Source organism: Furipterus horrens, unplaced genomic scaffold (assembly GCF_987537825.1).
Source record: "Furipterus horrens unplaced genomic scaffold, mFurHor1.1.pri manual_scaffold_4, whole genome shotgun sequence".
Classification (NCBI taxonomy): Eukaryota; Metazoa; Chordata; class Mammalia; order Chiroptera; family Furipteridae; genus Furipterus; species Furipterus horrens.
The window spans coordinates 161,654,970-161,669,504 of NW_028327174.1; the positions used below are offsets into that span (position 1 = coordinate 161,654,970).

The 14,535-nt window shown below is 38.6% G+C and overlaps 1 protein-coding gene across 2 annotated transcripts in view; it reads left to right on the forward strand.

The window, feature by feature from the left end:
• The window catches only part of PCSK5 (proprotein convertase subtilisin/kexin type 5), a 441,582-nt gene that overhangs the window by 183,479 nt on the left and 243,568 nt on the right, over positions 1-14,535 (forward strand). The gene's annotated exons all lie outside the window — the stretch shown is intronic.

Genomic DNA, 14,535 nt, shown 5'->3' on the forward strand with positions numbered 1-14,535 from the left:
CAAAATACTGTAAAAAGTCTTGATTGTTCAAAATTTCTGGGTTTAATCAAGTCCATATTACTGAGTGATCCTTTGGGAAGGTAAATATATGATCTTGTGATTATTATTAAAGAATGGACAAAATAAATGGGACAAAGTATCCAAAAGGGTATTTCCTAAAGTTTAATCCATAACACACTAAATAAAATGCTAAAAAAAAAAAAAAAAGGAGGGGGGGTAAATTTTGCTATCAAATAGCTTGAAAAACACCACTCATTATATGCTCCCTTTGGAAATTTAAAAGTATATTAAAGGCTCTGAGAACTCCTGCAGTAAAGCTTAACTTTATTTAATCAATGTTCTAAACTTTGAGCACGCAGAAGCTTTTATTTTCATGATTTCTTAAAAACTGCTGTTAATTTCATTTTAAATTCTTTGGAGCTACTTTATGAAAGTTCAGCTAAACTCACGAGACTTTTAGAATCAGAATGTTAGAACTGAAAATAATTTTAGTGGTTGAGTTGTTTTTACCAACCTTTATTTATTTACTTGTGGGTGTTACTACCATTCACCCATCCTCCCTTCCTAAAACTTGTGATTTCTTCTTTTCCTCATCCTAGTTCCAACAGCTCTTTCTTTGCTCTCCTGCTTCCTAAAAGTCTATGGAATCTGCCCTCTTGTCCTCAGAGTTAGAACGAACATGTCTCACACAGACTCAGGCAATAGCATACTTCCAAAGCTTCCATCTTCCCAGTTTGAGCTTCAACTTTCAGATTAGCATTAACACTGCAGCCAGGAAAGTATTTCTTATATGTAAATCTTGTCATCTGTCTTCTCTTAAAACTCATCACCAATCTGGATGACCGACAAGGAACATTCTAAGCTTCTTGGAAGGGAATGTAGATCTCTCACAATTTTACCAGGGGTCTCGGAATCGCATTCTTACATGTCATCTTAGGAAAGGACAGTTTTAAAGTTGCTCTCGTTCAAAATGACATGATTCTACTTAACCACCGGGATCCTTTGGCCTGGCTCCTTCGTATGACTGGCAAAGACTTCTCTCAGGGGAAACTCTTGACTTCATCAACCCAGGCAGTTCTAAATAGGAAAGCAATTTTAAAAAACGAGTGAGTCAGTTGACAGCGTTTCAGATATACGTGACCTAAGGTTTGGTGTTGAAATAAGAAGCTAATTGCCCAAAGTTTTCTTTGACAGGTTCTTTATTCATTCACTTATTCTCTTTTTTTATATATCTTATTTTTTATTCCCCACTAAAGACATTAATTTTGTCTTTTGTTTTCTACAATTTCCAACTTGCACCTGTTACTTAATACTGCTTTAATCTGCTGAAGACATTAACTGATTGCTATCCTAAATCTAAGGATTATAGTTTTAGTATAAACAGATATCACATATTTTCATAAAATTTTGACAAAACCAAATAAGCATGCCTTGTTTTAAGTCCATGCTCCTTCCACTGTATATAAAATCTGATTTAATGATCAAATATTCTTGGTTGCCATTCTTCAGTTACAACAGTCTTCTTTCTGAATTGCCACTCACTTCTTTTTACATAATAATAAGCAATAGAAAAACCAAAGAAATTATCTTAATCTAAGCTCTTCCTTTTGACACTATAAAATAATGTGAATTTTTTTTTTTTTAATGAAACAAATACATCCAAAACTCAATACACTCAAATAAGCTGCGTCTCCTTTAAGGTAGTCATTTTGGAAGGCCACCATTATTTGGCACCAAAGGACTTTTAACAGTTTCCAAAAATTAAATAAATCTTTGAGGTAATCATAGAAAGTATGCAGCTGGCTTTGGAGGCAATCCCAAAAGAGTTTTTAAGGTATTTTGAGCAGTGGTAGCATAGTTAAAAGAGTGAACTGTGGCATTCACTTCTTCTTGTTTGCATTCAGGAGACATTCCCTGGGTGGTTATAATATTCCAGGCACTTTGCAAGGTGATAGTGAAAGATGAATAGCACGGCACTTGTCTTTGGGGAGCCCACCATATAATGATAAATAAATGTCCTAAGTCAAGTGCAAGGAAACTCCCAAAGTCCCTTCTGTGAATAGAATCTGGTAAGCAACAAGGGGGACAAACGAAACACCACACAATAACAAAACCTATTGTATGCAGTCTAGTTACCTTGCAATCATCTTTTTGGTCCCATTTGGGTTATTAAACTTTAATAATACTTGGTGCATTTGATATTCATCAGCAGGTATCAAATGCATTGACAACATTTTACAGTTTCCCGACAACTATGGTTAATAATATCCTACAGAAAATTAGTGAAAAACTTGGAATCAAATCTTTCTTTTTTCCCATAATCAGACAATTCTATGTTAAGGTTCCCAGTACTTCCCTTATTATTGTACTCAAGAAGTATTTCTTAAGTACCCACTATATAATGTGCACTGGTTTGGCATTTACCTTAATCCTTTATCCGGAGAAATCGCATAGCTCATAGATATTGTAGGATAACAGCTTACAGAGTTTTCTGTGTAGTTTTATCTACAAGTAAACTTTGAATTTCAGGTTCTTATTCTTTGAGCTTTTTAGACTTTGGGATTAAAGCATTCAATACAGAACCAATGTCAAGGCTAGGGATAAAAATAGGTGAAATCACAATCACTGGTCCTAATCTCCTTGTTGGAACTGTGTCGTCGGGGTTTTTTTTGTTTGTTTGTTTTTTTTCATTTCACTCTTCCATTTAGGGGTCCAGATGAAAACAGGACATTTGGTGAGCATCTATTGGCACATCCCTGGCTGTTGAGTCTCTTAGGAGATCTGATTAGTATATGCCCTTCCCATGATCAGTTTCCTTTTGAGTCACCAGATTTTACAACTGATTAGATATTTAGAATATTTGCTGAAAGCACAATGTTGCTTTATAATCATAATTGTCTCTGATGCATATGTGCGTGCACACACACACACACACACAAACACACACGCCTTAAAGACATGTGTTTACCAGGAGGGGGAGAAGGGGTATAATCAGCCTATATAATAAAGCAGTAATAATAATCATAATAAAATCAACCAATTTCATTCAGGAGGGATATGTTTATATCTGCTATACACCCAGCTGTAGCAGCATTGGTGCCAGTTTACATTTTAATAAATGACAGATTGCTGTTAAATTAGTTGGCACATGTTGTAAAACTTTGGAATGCTATATGGGTAGGCAAAGATAAACAAGGGAGTTTATTTCGTATTGGTTCCACTTAATGAAAATTTATTTTAACTGAAGTTTGTTTTTATAATCTTCCCTTAGGATCTAACTATATGCTGGTGGAACTCTGTTTCTTAAGAGTTCTAACAAAGCTATGAAGTGACTTGCCAAGTGGACCCAATATATGATTATCTATTTTTGAAACAAAGGAATGTATGCCTCTCATAAAGACATGCGGTTTCACATTCTGTAATCTTCACAAAGTTATCTGATTGCCAAGTGTCAGATTTAGATTGTGATTGTGAATGTAATGCATTTTTATGGGAAGGAGCACAAATCGTCTCTAGCTTTGTGTAGGTGCAAAGGTTAAAGATATATTGTCACCTTGTTTTCAGTTTTAGTTTAGCGATTCATTCTTGCCTCTGTAAATAGTCGATACTGACTTTTGTAAATTCCATGTTAAATCCCTGTGTTCTACTCATGGATTAAGTAAGTGTCAGCAGTTCTCTTTTCTTTTAGTTTTCTTTAGTTTATTTCTAGTGACTACTGGGCCACCTGGGGAGTAAGTGAAGTCCTTACCACAGGGGTTGTTCTAGTAGGTTCTGGATGCCCCTGTTATAGAGAAGATGCAGAATCATACAGGAGTTGGATTAGGCCAAGTTAAGGTCCCTTCCAATCCTGAGTTTCTGTGATTCTAAACATAGATTTGAGAAAGCTCATGGAGAGGACAGACCGATCAATATTCTGCAGCGAAACATGGCAGTAGCTGGAAAAGGCCACTCAGTCATAAACAGGGATAAACTGAACTGAGTTGATAATATCAAGTGATTTTAAAGTTTATATGGCTTCTGTAGAGTTTTTTTTTTTTTTCCACTTAACCTGAGCCTAGAGCCTTCATCTTTAGGATGAGAACAATAAAACTTAATATTTTTAAATTGGGAGTCAGAATAATTCTGATTGGACCTAAACCAGTTGGTAGAGCTGAAAACTAAGTCTTGGCAAAGTTGGCAACCTGGCCATTAGGAAGCAAGGCTGCGGTTCCAACCTGGGTCTGTCATATTTCAAGCCTGTGCTCTTCGCCTCCATGTGTGACATCTGTGCCTGGCAGGTGCCTCAGACAGGCCTGTCTGTGCTCACTCAGCTTTAGTCAATGGTCATATGAAAGTGACCACTGCAACAGGGGCCTCTCTCTTCCCCGAACTCTTAGAGGACTTATCATCTAGGCAACTGATTTGGCATATTCTGAACTTCACTACTAGATTTTCTCTTTCTCTTCCCCTCCGGATGCAGCCTGTGATGGTGTAGAAAGTACTGACCTTAAAGTCGAAGAGACCTAAGTTGAAATCTCAGGTGTGTCTCTAGAGTGTTGACCTGCGACAAGTAACTAAGTTATCAGAGCTTCCGTTTCCCTGAGAAAAGGCTATGATACTAGTTTATGAAGCTGTCATGAAAACTGACTGCGACCTCACATGTAAAGTGCTCAGCCCAGCTGCTGTTCTCCTCAGAGGGAGGGCCACATCTGATGCATCATTAGGACCACAGAATCTTGTAAATTATGTGAACCTCATATTGGCTGTAATTTTTTCAAAAATATAATTGCTTTAAATCGGGATTGTGTTTATGGGAGGAAAATGTACAGGGCTATTTTTTTTTTTATATATATATTATGAGCTACTCCACAAAAGGTAAATGTTATTGCTTCATGGTGTGGAGGCCCCATGGTGGGCTTTGGAGAGGAGCAGCTTACTTCTCACCCTTCTAGAGTTGAGCTGACACTTGGAACCAGTCCATAGGAGGCATAATGTCACCTAGAACTCAGTTAAAAAAGAGTATAAACTTTTCATTATTGCTGGAGTATCCCTCTATCCTCCTTTCTTAGTTCCTTTCCTAACATTTATAAGAAATTCCTTTCATAACCCTTGTGATGATGTGTTTATTCTCTGTGAAAGGAATTTTTCAAATTCTCCTTCAATATAAATTTCAAGGTGATGGGTATCTTTCTGAGTAGTTTCAAATTAAACAATTAATGTTGATATTGGACCTGTGCTCCTCAATTTCATAAACCTGGCTCTCCTGAACATCTGAGATGGCTTTGCCATTCCTCTGGGATGATCCAAGATGTAGAAACTTTTGACAGGTATGTCTTTTTTTTCTCCCCCCAAATGGGATTCCCTGGCTATACCAAGGGCAGCTGTATCGGTACTGTTAATTATTGATTGTGCTTATTTCAGAGAGTACAGGGGACTCGCATGTACCATTTTAGCTGCTTGGAATGAGGAATTGAGACACCTAATCTGCACATCCCTCCTCCCAGCCCATATTAGCAGTCTCTAGGCCATGGGAAAACAGCTGGGACAGGGCTCAAAGCTGGGAGGGCAGCGGGAGTGACTGAGAGCAAATCACCTGAGTCTTGCTAAGGCTACAGTGAGTGATGAGGAAGACAGGGTTTGAGCAATATGAATTAGTCATAGATAGAATATACAAAGCAGACAATTATTTTGGGGTTGTTGAATTAGCAAAAGCAGGCAGGATTTTGGGGGTATTTTCCCTCTAATCCACTGTTGTTAATTAAGCAGTATTTCCCTACACTATGTTGTTAAGCATTTTTAGAAACATTCAGTGTCCATGCTGGTCAGTGGGGACCTATGGTGGTTGAGGGGAGACTGAATCCATCTAGTTCTAGCCCTGCCACTAACTGGTTCTGCTAATAACTTCATTTCCTCAGTTTCATTAAGTAGAAATCTAAAATTTCACTGCATGAACCTCTTATGTGTCCAGTTTTAAATAATATCTGTAGCACTTTATTCAGCTCCAAATGTTTATTATGTGAAATTCCTAAATGTACAGAATATCTAAAGATTAATAGGAATAAACTTCTTGACTTGAAAGCATATTTACTTCCATTAGTAAACACACCTGGTTTTTATTTCCCACTAGATAGTCTACTACACTTTCTCCATGAAAGACTGATTTTCTTCTTTCAGCTGTATTTTTAAAATAGATAGAGAAAAAGAAATCTCCACTGTTGCAATACTGCTGTCAGGAGCCAAGTGTCACACCATTGTGCCCTTGGGTGATAAAGTGTAAGGAACTGTATTATGAGTGCAGGAGCTCAGCCCAGCCCTTCTGAAGCTCTGATAACAGGATTGAGTCTCCCGAGCCTCTGCCTAGGTGATGTAGTCCTGAGTGTACATCCTGGCAGATGTGGCAGCTGAGCAACTTTGTTTATTTGTTTTTCTAGTCATACAATAAACATAACAGTACCTTTTTATCAGGAACCTGGGCCTGGGGAAGGTTTGCATCTGCAGCATTGATTAATTATTCTTTTCACTAGTCTTTGGTCCCATTACTCAACAGGTCCTTTTAGAAAACCAAGCTAAAGTCACCTGTAGGTCCCTTGAATTCAGTGCATCATGCTGCTCATTCACATACAAGAACATGTATAACATGAAAAGACCCTAAATGAAGGTTATACATGGCTGTAAAACTTTGTCATTTTACCAGAAGTGCTTGCAACGATCATCCCCAACAGTTGTAATTACTGTCAGGCTCTCTATTCCTTTAAAACAGAAGTCACTGCATATGCTATGATCAGGAAGCATATAAAATGGATTTTCATGTGTGCATGGTAAAATTAATAAGATCGCTGATAACTGCAACTAATATTTTCAGTGTATTATTAAAAAGTCAACAGGACATAAAAAATTGCTTAGTATACATGGCCTAGAGACCTGTTGTGTATACAGCAGATTCGATTACAGCAAACCTGACGTGGAGTGGGGTGGAAAAGATGGGTGAGGTTGAGGTGGAAAGGAAGTGAAGTAACATGAGAAAAGGTGGAAGACGAAAGTGGGGAGAAATATTGGGTTGGGCAAAAAGTTTATTTAGTTTTTTCCCATACGATGGCTCTAGTAGCACTTAGTTACCTTTAACTTCATTCGAAACAATTTTGTTAGACTGTGTTGTGACAGCCGTCATCTCAGCATGCATTTAAAAAAAAACAAAACATCAAAATTGATGAATTTTTGCACAGCCATTTTAATATTGAAGATGCAAGAAAATGTGCAGCATTTTCAGCATATTAGGATCTATTATTTCAAGAAAGGTAAAAACACAACCGAAACACACAAAGAAAAGATTTGTACAGAGTATGGAGAAGGTGCTGTGACTGACCAAATGTGTCAAAAGTGGTTTGCAGAGTTTCTTGGCACTACTGACATTTTGGCCAAATAATTCTTTGCTGTGGAGTTGCCTTATGCATTGGAAGATGTTTAGCAGCACCCTGGCCTCTACCCTGTAGAAGCCAACAGCAGGAGCCGGCCGACATTCTCAAATTATCCAAATTAATCAAGTTATTGGTGAAAATTAAAAATGTGTCTTTTATTTTATGGAAAAAAACCATACAGACTTTTTGGCCAACCCAATAGATTAGTACTATTCACTGAAGACTGCCTTGCTTCTTTCACTTGAAGTACTTCAGAAAAAGATGCATTTCTTTTTTTAATCTTTTTCTCTCTTCAGCCATCCTTTGCTGGGTTAAGTTCCATAGAATGAGAATGGTGAAGACTCCCATTGAGTGATTTTTGTAAGTCAGTGTGCGGATGTTCAGACAGTCCCTCCAAGTCTGATTTTGTGCCACACGGGCAGCTCTGGCAGCGGACGTGTTAAGGCAGGAGTAAAACACTGAGAACAGTGAAGGGGGGAGGCTCCAGGCCAATGAAAGGCTGACCATCAGCAGGTATTGCTAGAGGACACTCTTGTGTTGGCTACCTGATGAAGTCATTTTCGGAAAGCTGTTACTTTCCATTGTTAACCATTTTCAGTCCTGGAATTTTTGCTTAGAAACAAGTGGAATTACCCAGCTGTGGGATGCACTCAAATCATCATGTAAACCATAATTAATGACAGTTTTGTTTTAAAGTACATAAAGTGGTTCTGAGAATACAGTAATTTAATATTCTGAGAGCAGAAGTAAAGTCAGGTGAAACCTGTGTACTCCTTATGGTGAACATTCCGACTTGTGGAGTAGATCATAAAATAAGAGGCAGGCAAGCTTATTTTCCAGGTGAGGGTACCGTGGCCTAATAAATTTAGCACTTTGTAGAGGATTGTTCTGACAAAAGCAGCACTTAACCTCTGGGTTCCTAACCCCCAGAGGCCACATCTCTTTTTTTTACTCCTTTAAAATCATCTCATATCTGTCTTATTCAGTTTCCTTGGGTTTTGGTGGGGAGTGGCCCACTCCATTCTCTGGGTCCAATTCTGTCTCATATAATTAATTTTTCTGCCCCCAAGATGTCTCCAGTTACTTACTCATGGCCCTTTAAGAATACTTTCTATGTAAAATGGGAGAAGAAAATAATATTAAAATTCCAAAATAACATCTAACTGCATTGGCTGAAAAGTCATGACACCATTTTAAAGTAAGAAATTTAGTTCCGTCAAACTACAGCTCTCAAAACCTGGCTTGGAGTATATGATTTAATTGGTAACCTAGCATAAAGTAGCCTTTTCTGACCTCCTGAACCACAAGAAAATCCAGTTCCTTTCACCTTTAATAAAAACTCTACAGGGAATTATAAATTGATTTTTGTAGGGCATACATAAGAAGAAACACATGCACAATTAAATACACAATGAAAGAGAGTATTTAGAGTTTGACCAAATGGGTCCTGGGTGGATTTCACAATATATTTTCCCTTAAGTTAGTTTACTAACTTTTAACTTAGTATTCAATTAAATTGGAGGATTTCTTTCTCATCCAAAGCCATATTTAAATAACCAATTTTCACAATACTTTACCAAACTAGAAAATGTTATTTCCTACATTTTGGGAAAATATATATCTCAAGATTCCTTTCTCTTTGCAATAATCTGCCCAGCCTCCCTCCTTCCTACATCCCACATTATAGTTTAAATCACTCTGAATTTTGGAAAAATGTCCAGATTTTTTTTAACCACATATGTTTTGGTTTTCTGAATATTGCACACTAATGAAAATTCCCCGTGCATCTGTAGTAAATAAATCTTTGAATTGCTAATTGTTTCAGATTAACCTCATAGGTCTTTAGCAGCTGTCTTTATGTCATTTTCAGCCCACAAATTCAGCCTGTTTATTTCTGGGTCTTTAATCATAAACCATACACACAGGCATAAAGGTCAGGTTGTCTTGTGGGTAGAATGAGGGCAGCATCAGTATATTCTGCATATCCATGGGGGCAGGTCAGCCTTTATCTTCTCTCACCTTGTATTAGTAAACTCGGCTGCCATAACAGATTAACAGTCTGGGTGGTTTAAACAACAGAAATGTATTTTCTGTTAGTTCTGGAGGCTAAACGTTTAGAAGTCCACAATCAATGTGCCCGTGGGGTTGAGTTCTGGTGTCACATCTCCTCACTTTGCAGATGGCCACCTTCTCATTGAGTCTTCACATAACCTTTCCTCTGTAGGTGCCCTTCTGGCACCTTTTCCTTTTCTCATAAGGACACCAGTCCTATTAGATTAGGATCCCACTCCTATGACCTCATTTAACCTTCATTACCTCCTTAAAGGACATAGCTTCAAATACAGCCACATTGAGGAGTTAGTTTCAACATATGATTTTGGAGATGTGGGACATAATTCAGTCCATTACACACCTTAAGGATGATGCCTGACGTCCCCCATTCGACCCTCTCTGTCCCCTTTCCCCTTCTCTCCACGTGCTCTGTGCTGAGGGATACTGACCTCTGTGTTCTCTGTCTATGGTGTCCCAGGTCCTCTGGCTTCTGCTAGGGTTTGGCCAGTGAAATGCATACACTGGCAAGAAACGGGAGAGAGAGGAGGAGACTGGGTCTCAGTATGTATTCCCTTGGCCCCTCCCTGAAGGGCTGATATGGGGTGGTGTGTCCCCTGAGCAACTCTCAGCTATTAGTCTCTCTCTCTTCACCTCCGGGGACTCCCCTCTCCCCAGCTCCTTGTGGGTCTGGTGCGGAGATGGATTATTGACCCAACACTATTCTCTCTAGTTTCCCTTCACCATGCCCTTGTATCAAATTACCTGTTTAATACAAGGATGTCACCTCTCTCTGGAAGGGATGTTTCCAAGGCAACAGAAACCCACTATCCTATTAACCAACTGTTATCTCAACCCAGCAGAATTCCAGAAGGCCCCTTAGCAATGTCACTGTCCTCCAGAATGGTGTCATCTGTGGATGCTGGCAGAATAGAATGGCTTGTGGTCATACTTCTGGTGGAACCTTTGCCAGATTGGGATTTCTTGAGGGGGGGGGGTTGAGAGAGGACTTTGGTGTCAGAACCTGTGTCACTTCCCTTGAGGACATTCGGGGGACAAATCCTGACTCCTGATTCTGCAAGTCTGAAGAGAACTTGGAGGCTGGTCTGCTCTTAGATCCTAATGCCAAACTTCAGTGAAGACATTGGAGTTTCAGCTAAAAACAGTAGAGCAAACATAAACTCTCTTTCTGCCCAAAAGAAGGCAGCTGTAAGGGCTAAGTTTCAGGCTTTAGTTCCAGTTGGATTCCAAGCTCTGGCTCTGGCATTAGTGAGCATTTCTGAACCTGTTTGCTCATCTGTAAAATGATGATGATGTTGACTTAAATTGTGCAGAATAATGTTTGGACATTGCTTGGTGCATAGTAAGTTTCTATAAATGTTAGCCTCTGTTCGTTTTAGCATACGATGGACCTATTTGTAAAACTCCTCTTGATCATAAAGTAACATTATTTTTTAAGAATTGGTCCTGTGTTTTCCCTCTTAATAGAGGAATAAATGTGTTTGTTTTTGTTTATAGAACTAATACACGGTCACCAGAAGATGGTATGAAAATAAAATAAAAACCTTTCCTAATCTTACCAAAGAGTGTAGTTCTATTACATTGTCACTTTATGGTAGCTTTATGCATATACCTTTATACACATTACTTCTTTACATACACATACATTTTTTTCTAAACTGAGACCATACTATATCATTTTGTATCCTGCATTTGTCACTACATTGTGAACATAAAAATACCACCTGAATATTTTCTTATTAAATATTCTTTTAAAATTGAATTAGTTTTTAAAGATCTTTTCTGAATTTATACACAGGCACGGTCATAATTTTACACAGATATATATATAAATGTGATTGTGTTAGGTGTGCTTCATCACTGTTTTGTGGTTCTCAATCTGTGATCTCTCGTGGTGCTGTTTAAACCAAGATGGCGTTTTGCATTATTTCACAGTTTCTGTTGACATGTTGTTAGGCAAGGATCCAGTGGCTTTTTGCCTACAGTACAGCTCCTCAGTGTGTAATAGCATACATTTTGGTGATGAACTCGAACCTTCTTCCTTCTCTGGCTATGATGTTTTATTTGTCAAGTCTAGATATAGGTCAGTTGCTAGAGTTTTGATCTGGCCACCCATACTATAAGGGGCAGTTCCGTCTACAGATTGACATCGTCGGCAGCCGTCCGTCTCGAGAGACGATGGTGTAGCTTCTTAAGAGTCTATCTGCACCGCCGAGAATGGCTGTGCAGTCCGACTCGGGAGTGACACGGTATCTGTCTCCTCCTGTGTTGAATCGACATCTTGCGATGACGCTGGAGTGTCCTCTCCAGTGAAGCTGAAGCTACAGAGCCTGGGCAGGGTGATATGGAGGGTCTGCTGTTGCCCATGCAGCAGACACCCCCCTCTCTTTGCAGCTGAAGGGTCCAAGGGAAAGACGGAGTCAATACAGCTTGGCTTCAGGTGCGCCGCAGGAGTTGCCGGTGTTGACTACAACGTCAAACCGCCTTAGGGACTCCGGCTCTGGATTTTCTGTCGGGGTTTACTCCCTTAGCCTTTCCCCTGAAGAGGTATGCCACAAGGCAGCGGAGGTTTGACAGATTGACATAATCCTTGGTTTATAACGGCTTGGTGACTTTTGCGTCTTTTTCTATGTTTCATGAATATTTTTTTTTTTTGTATTAACTCCTCTTTATTTGGTCAATTTTATTTTATTTTATTTTTTTTTTTAATTTTTTTATTTTAGTTTTTCAATTACAGTTGTCCCCTTTTCCCCCAATTTCTCTCCCCCACCCAACCCACCCCCTCTCCCACAATCATATCCCTCCCCGTTGTCCATGTCCATGAGTCTTTCATACAGGCTCTTTAATTAATCCCTTCCCTTACTTATCCCCCTTCTCTCCCTCTCCCCTCCCTCATGAATATTTTGATGGGAAAGTAAACCATGCCCAATTGTCTCAAGCAATAGCATCCAGAAGTTTCTTTTTCTCTCTCTTCGTGAATTTTTCCCACTCCGATGTAATCATACTGCATTTTTTCCACATTGAAGGACAAAAGGAAATCTGTGTTCACATCAGTCAAATCATGTCATAAATATTCTGCTCCTTAAGGGTTCAAGATCAGAGACAGTTTATCACAGATACTCCAGATTCTTTCTTTCTTTCTTTTTTTAATTAACTAATTTTTTTAGCTGCATCATATTTATTTATTTATTTTTAAAGTATATTTTATTGATTATATTGTTACAATAGTTCCAATATTTCCCCTTTGCTACCCTCCACCCAGCACCCCCCTCCCCCAGCAATCCCCCCCCCAAAATCCATGCCCATGGTTTGTACATACAAGCTCTCCCATTTCACCCTTTCATATATTCTTCTTTTTTTAATAAATAAATGATTAATTATTTTAATAATAAAAAATAATCCCTCCCTCTCAGATATTAAGACCCTTTATAATCTTATAAAGGACAATGGGCGAAGGTCTCAAGCTCCTCTAACTGCTTCAAGCTGGACATGGTCGTCGTCCTACCTACCCTTGGGTCCAGAAATCCCTAATAAGAGTGGGGGTGTGGAGGGGAGGGTGGCCTTCCCACATGGGGAAGGATCGTGCAGACTCCAGGTCAGTTGGCTGTCCCCAGACAATGGCATGCTTGGTTTAACAGGCTCTCCAGATTCTTTCTTGTCTCTCTTTTCTTGCCTCTTTTTCCAGAAATTCCAAGGCAACATCCCGAATACTTTTGCCTACACCTAAGACCAAAAAGTTAGGGCCTGGAAGGAAGAAAAGTCTCCACCATTCCTGTGTGACTTTGGTTCTCACTTCCTAATTACAAAGTGATGGATTTGGTTCAGGTGCCCTCCAGGGAGCCTTCTAGTTTTAAAATAAAAAATAATAAAATGTCTCACGAACTCAGCTATAACTGTTCCAGGAAGTACTCTTCACTTAGTCTTATTTCTGTTTTCTCCCAAAGACCTCTCTTATAGAATCAAATAGTCACTACGTTATACTTTGCTTCTTCTTGGTTATTTTATGACTTTAGGAAAATCTTTGAATCTGTGTCAAAGTTTGGCCCAAAGACTGTGATTTCAGAAGGTATCTACTGTCAAATGTGTTGGAAATTACTTCAGATTGGGTCCCTCTCTTAGAGCTTTCCAATGACTGACCACTTATTAAAGACTCTAGAAGTTTTGCAATAAGGGAACCTGTTTATTTTTGCTTAACTCAAGACTTTCCAAACAGTTTTGATCTTGAAATCCTTTTGTTTCTGGTTGCATCTATTAACATCCCTTCATTATTGTGCCCACACCATGCACAGTGGAAGCACAGCTCTAGAAGGAAGAACATAGTACCTAATTCTGCCACTCGCTGACGATGTGATCTCAGGATAGACGCATAACCTCTCTACACCTCATGTTCCTCACATGTCAAATAAGGGTGCACAAATAGCACCCCCTTCATGATGGATGTAAATATTAAGGCACTATTATATGACTATGGTGTTTTATGATTAATAATATCACAACTCTGGGGTCTGGCTGTCTAAGATCAAATTTTGTTCTTCCTCCTACTGGCTATATGACCTTAGGAATATTACTGGACTTCCGTATCTCAATTATTCATCTGTATAATGGGAATACAAATTGTACTGTTCTCACAGATTATGAGAAGAATTCATTCTGATTTATGAAAAACATTTACAGTTGTGCTTGGCCCATGATGGGTCCCTAATAAATGTTAGCCCTTATTATTGTCATCCTTGGTGCTCTTGTTACTTCTATGACTATTTTAGTTTCTTTTGGGGGGGGGGGGTGTAATTGACATATAACATTATATTACTTTCAAATGAACAGCAGTCATGATTCAGTATTTGTAGATATTGTGAAATGATCACATTAGTGACTCAAGTTGACTTCTATCACCTCGCATAGGTACCAATTTTTTTCTTGAGATAAGAACTTTTAAGATCTACTCTTAGCAACTTTTAAATAAATAATACAGTATTGTTAACCATTGTCACCATGCTGTACATTACTTGGATTATTTTAATTTGTTTGTTTTTTTTTTTTTTTTGCACAATTTTTCAATTTCTTGCTATCC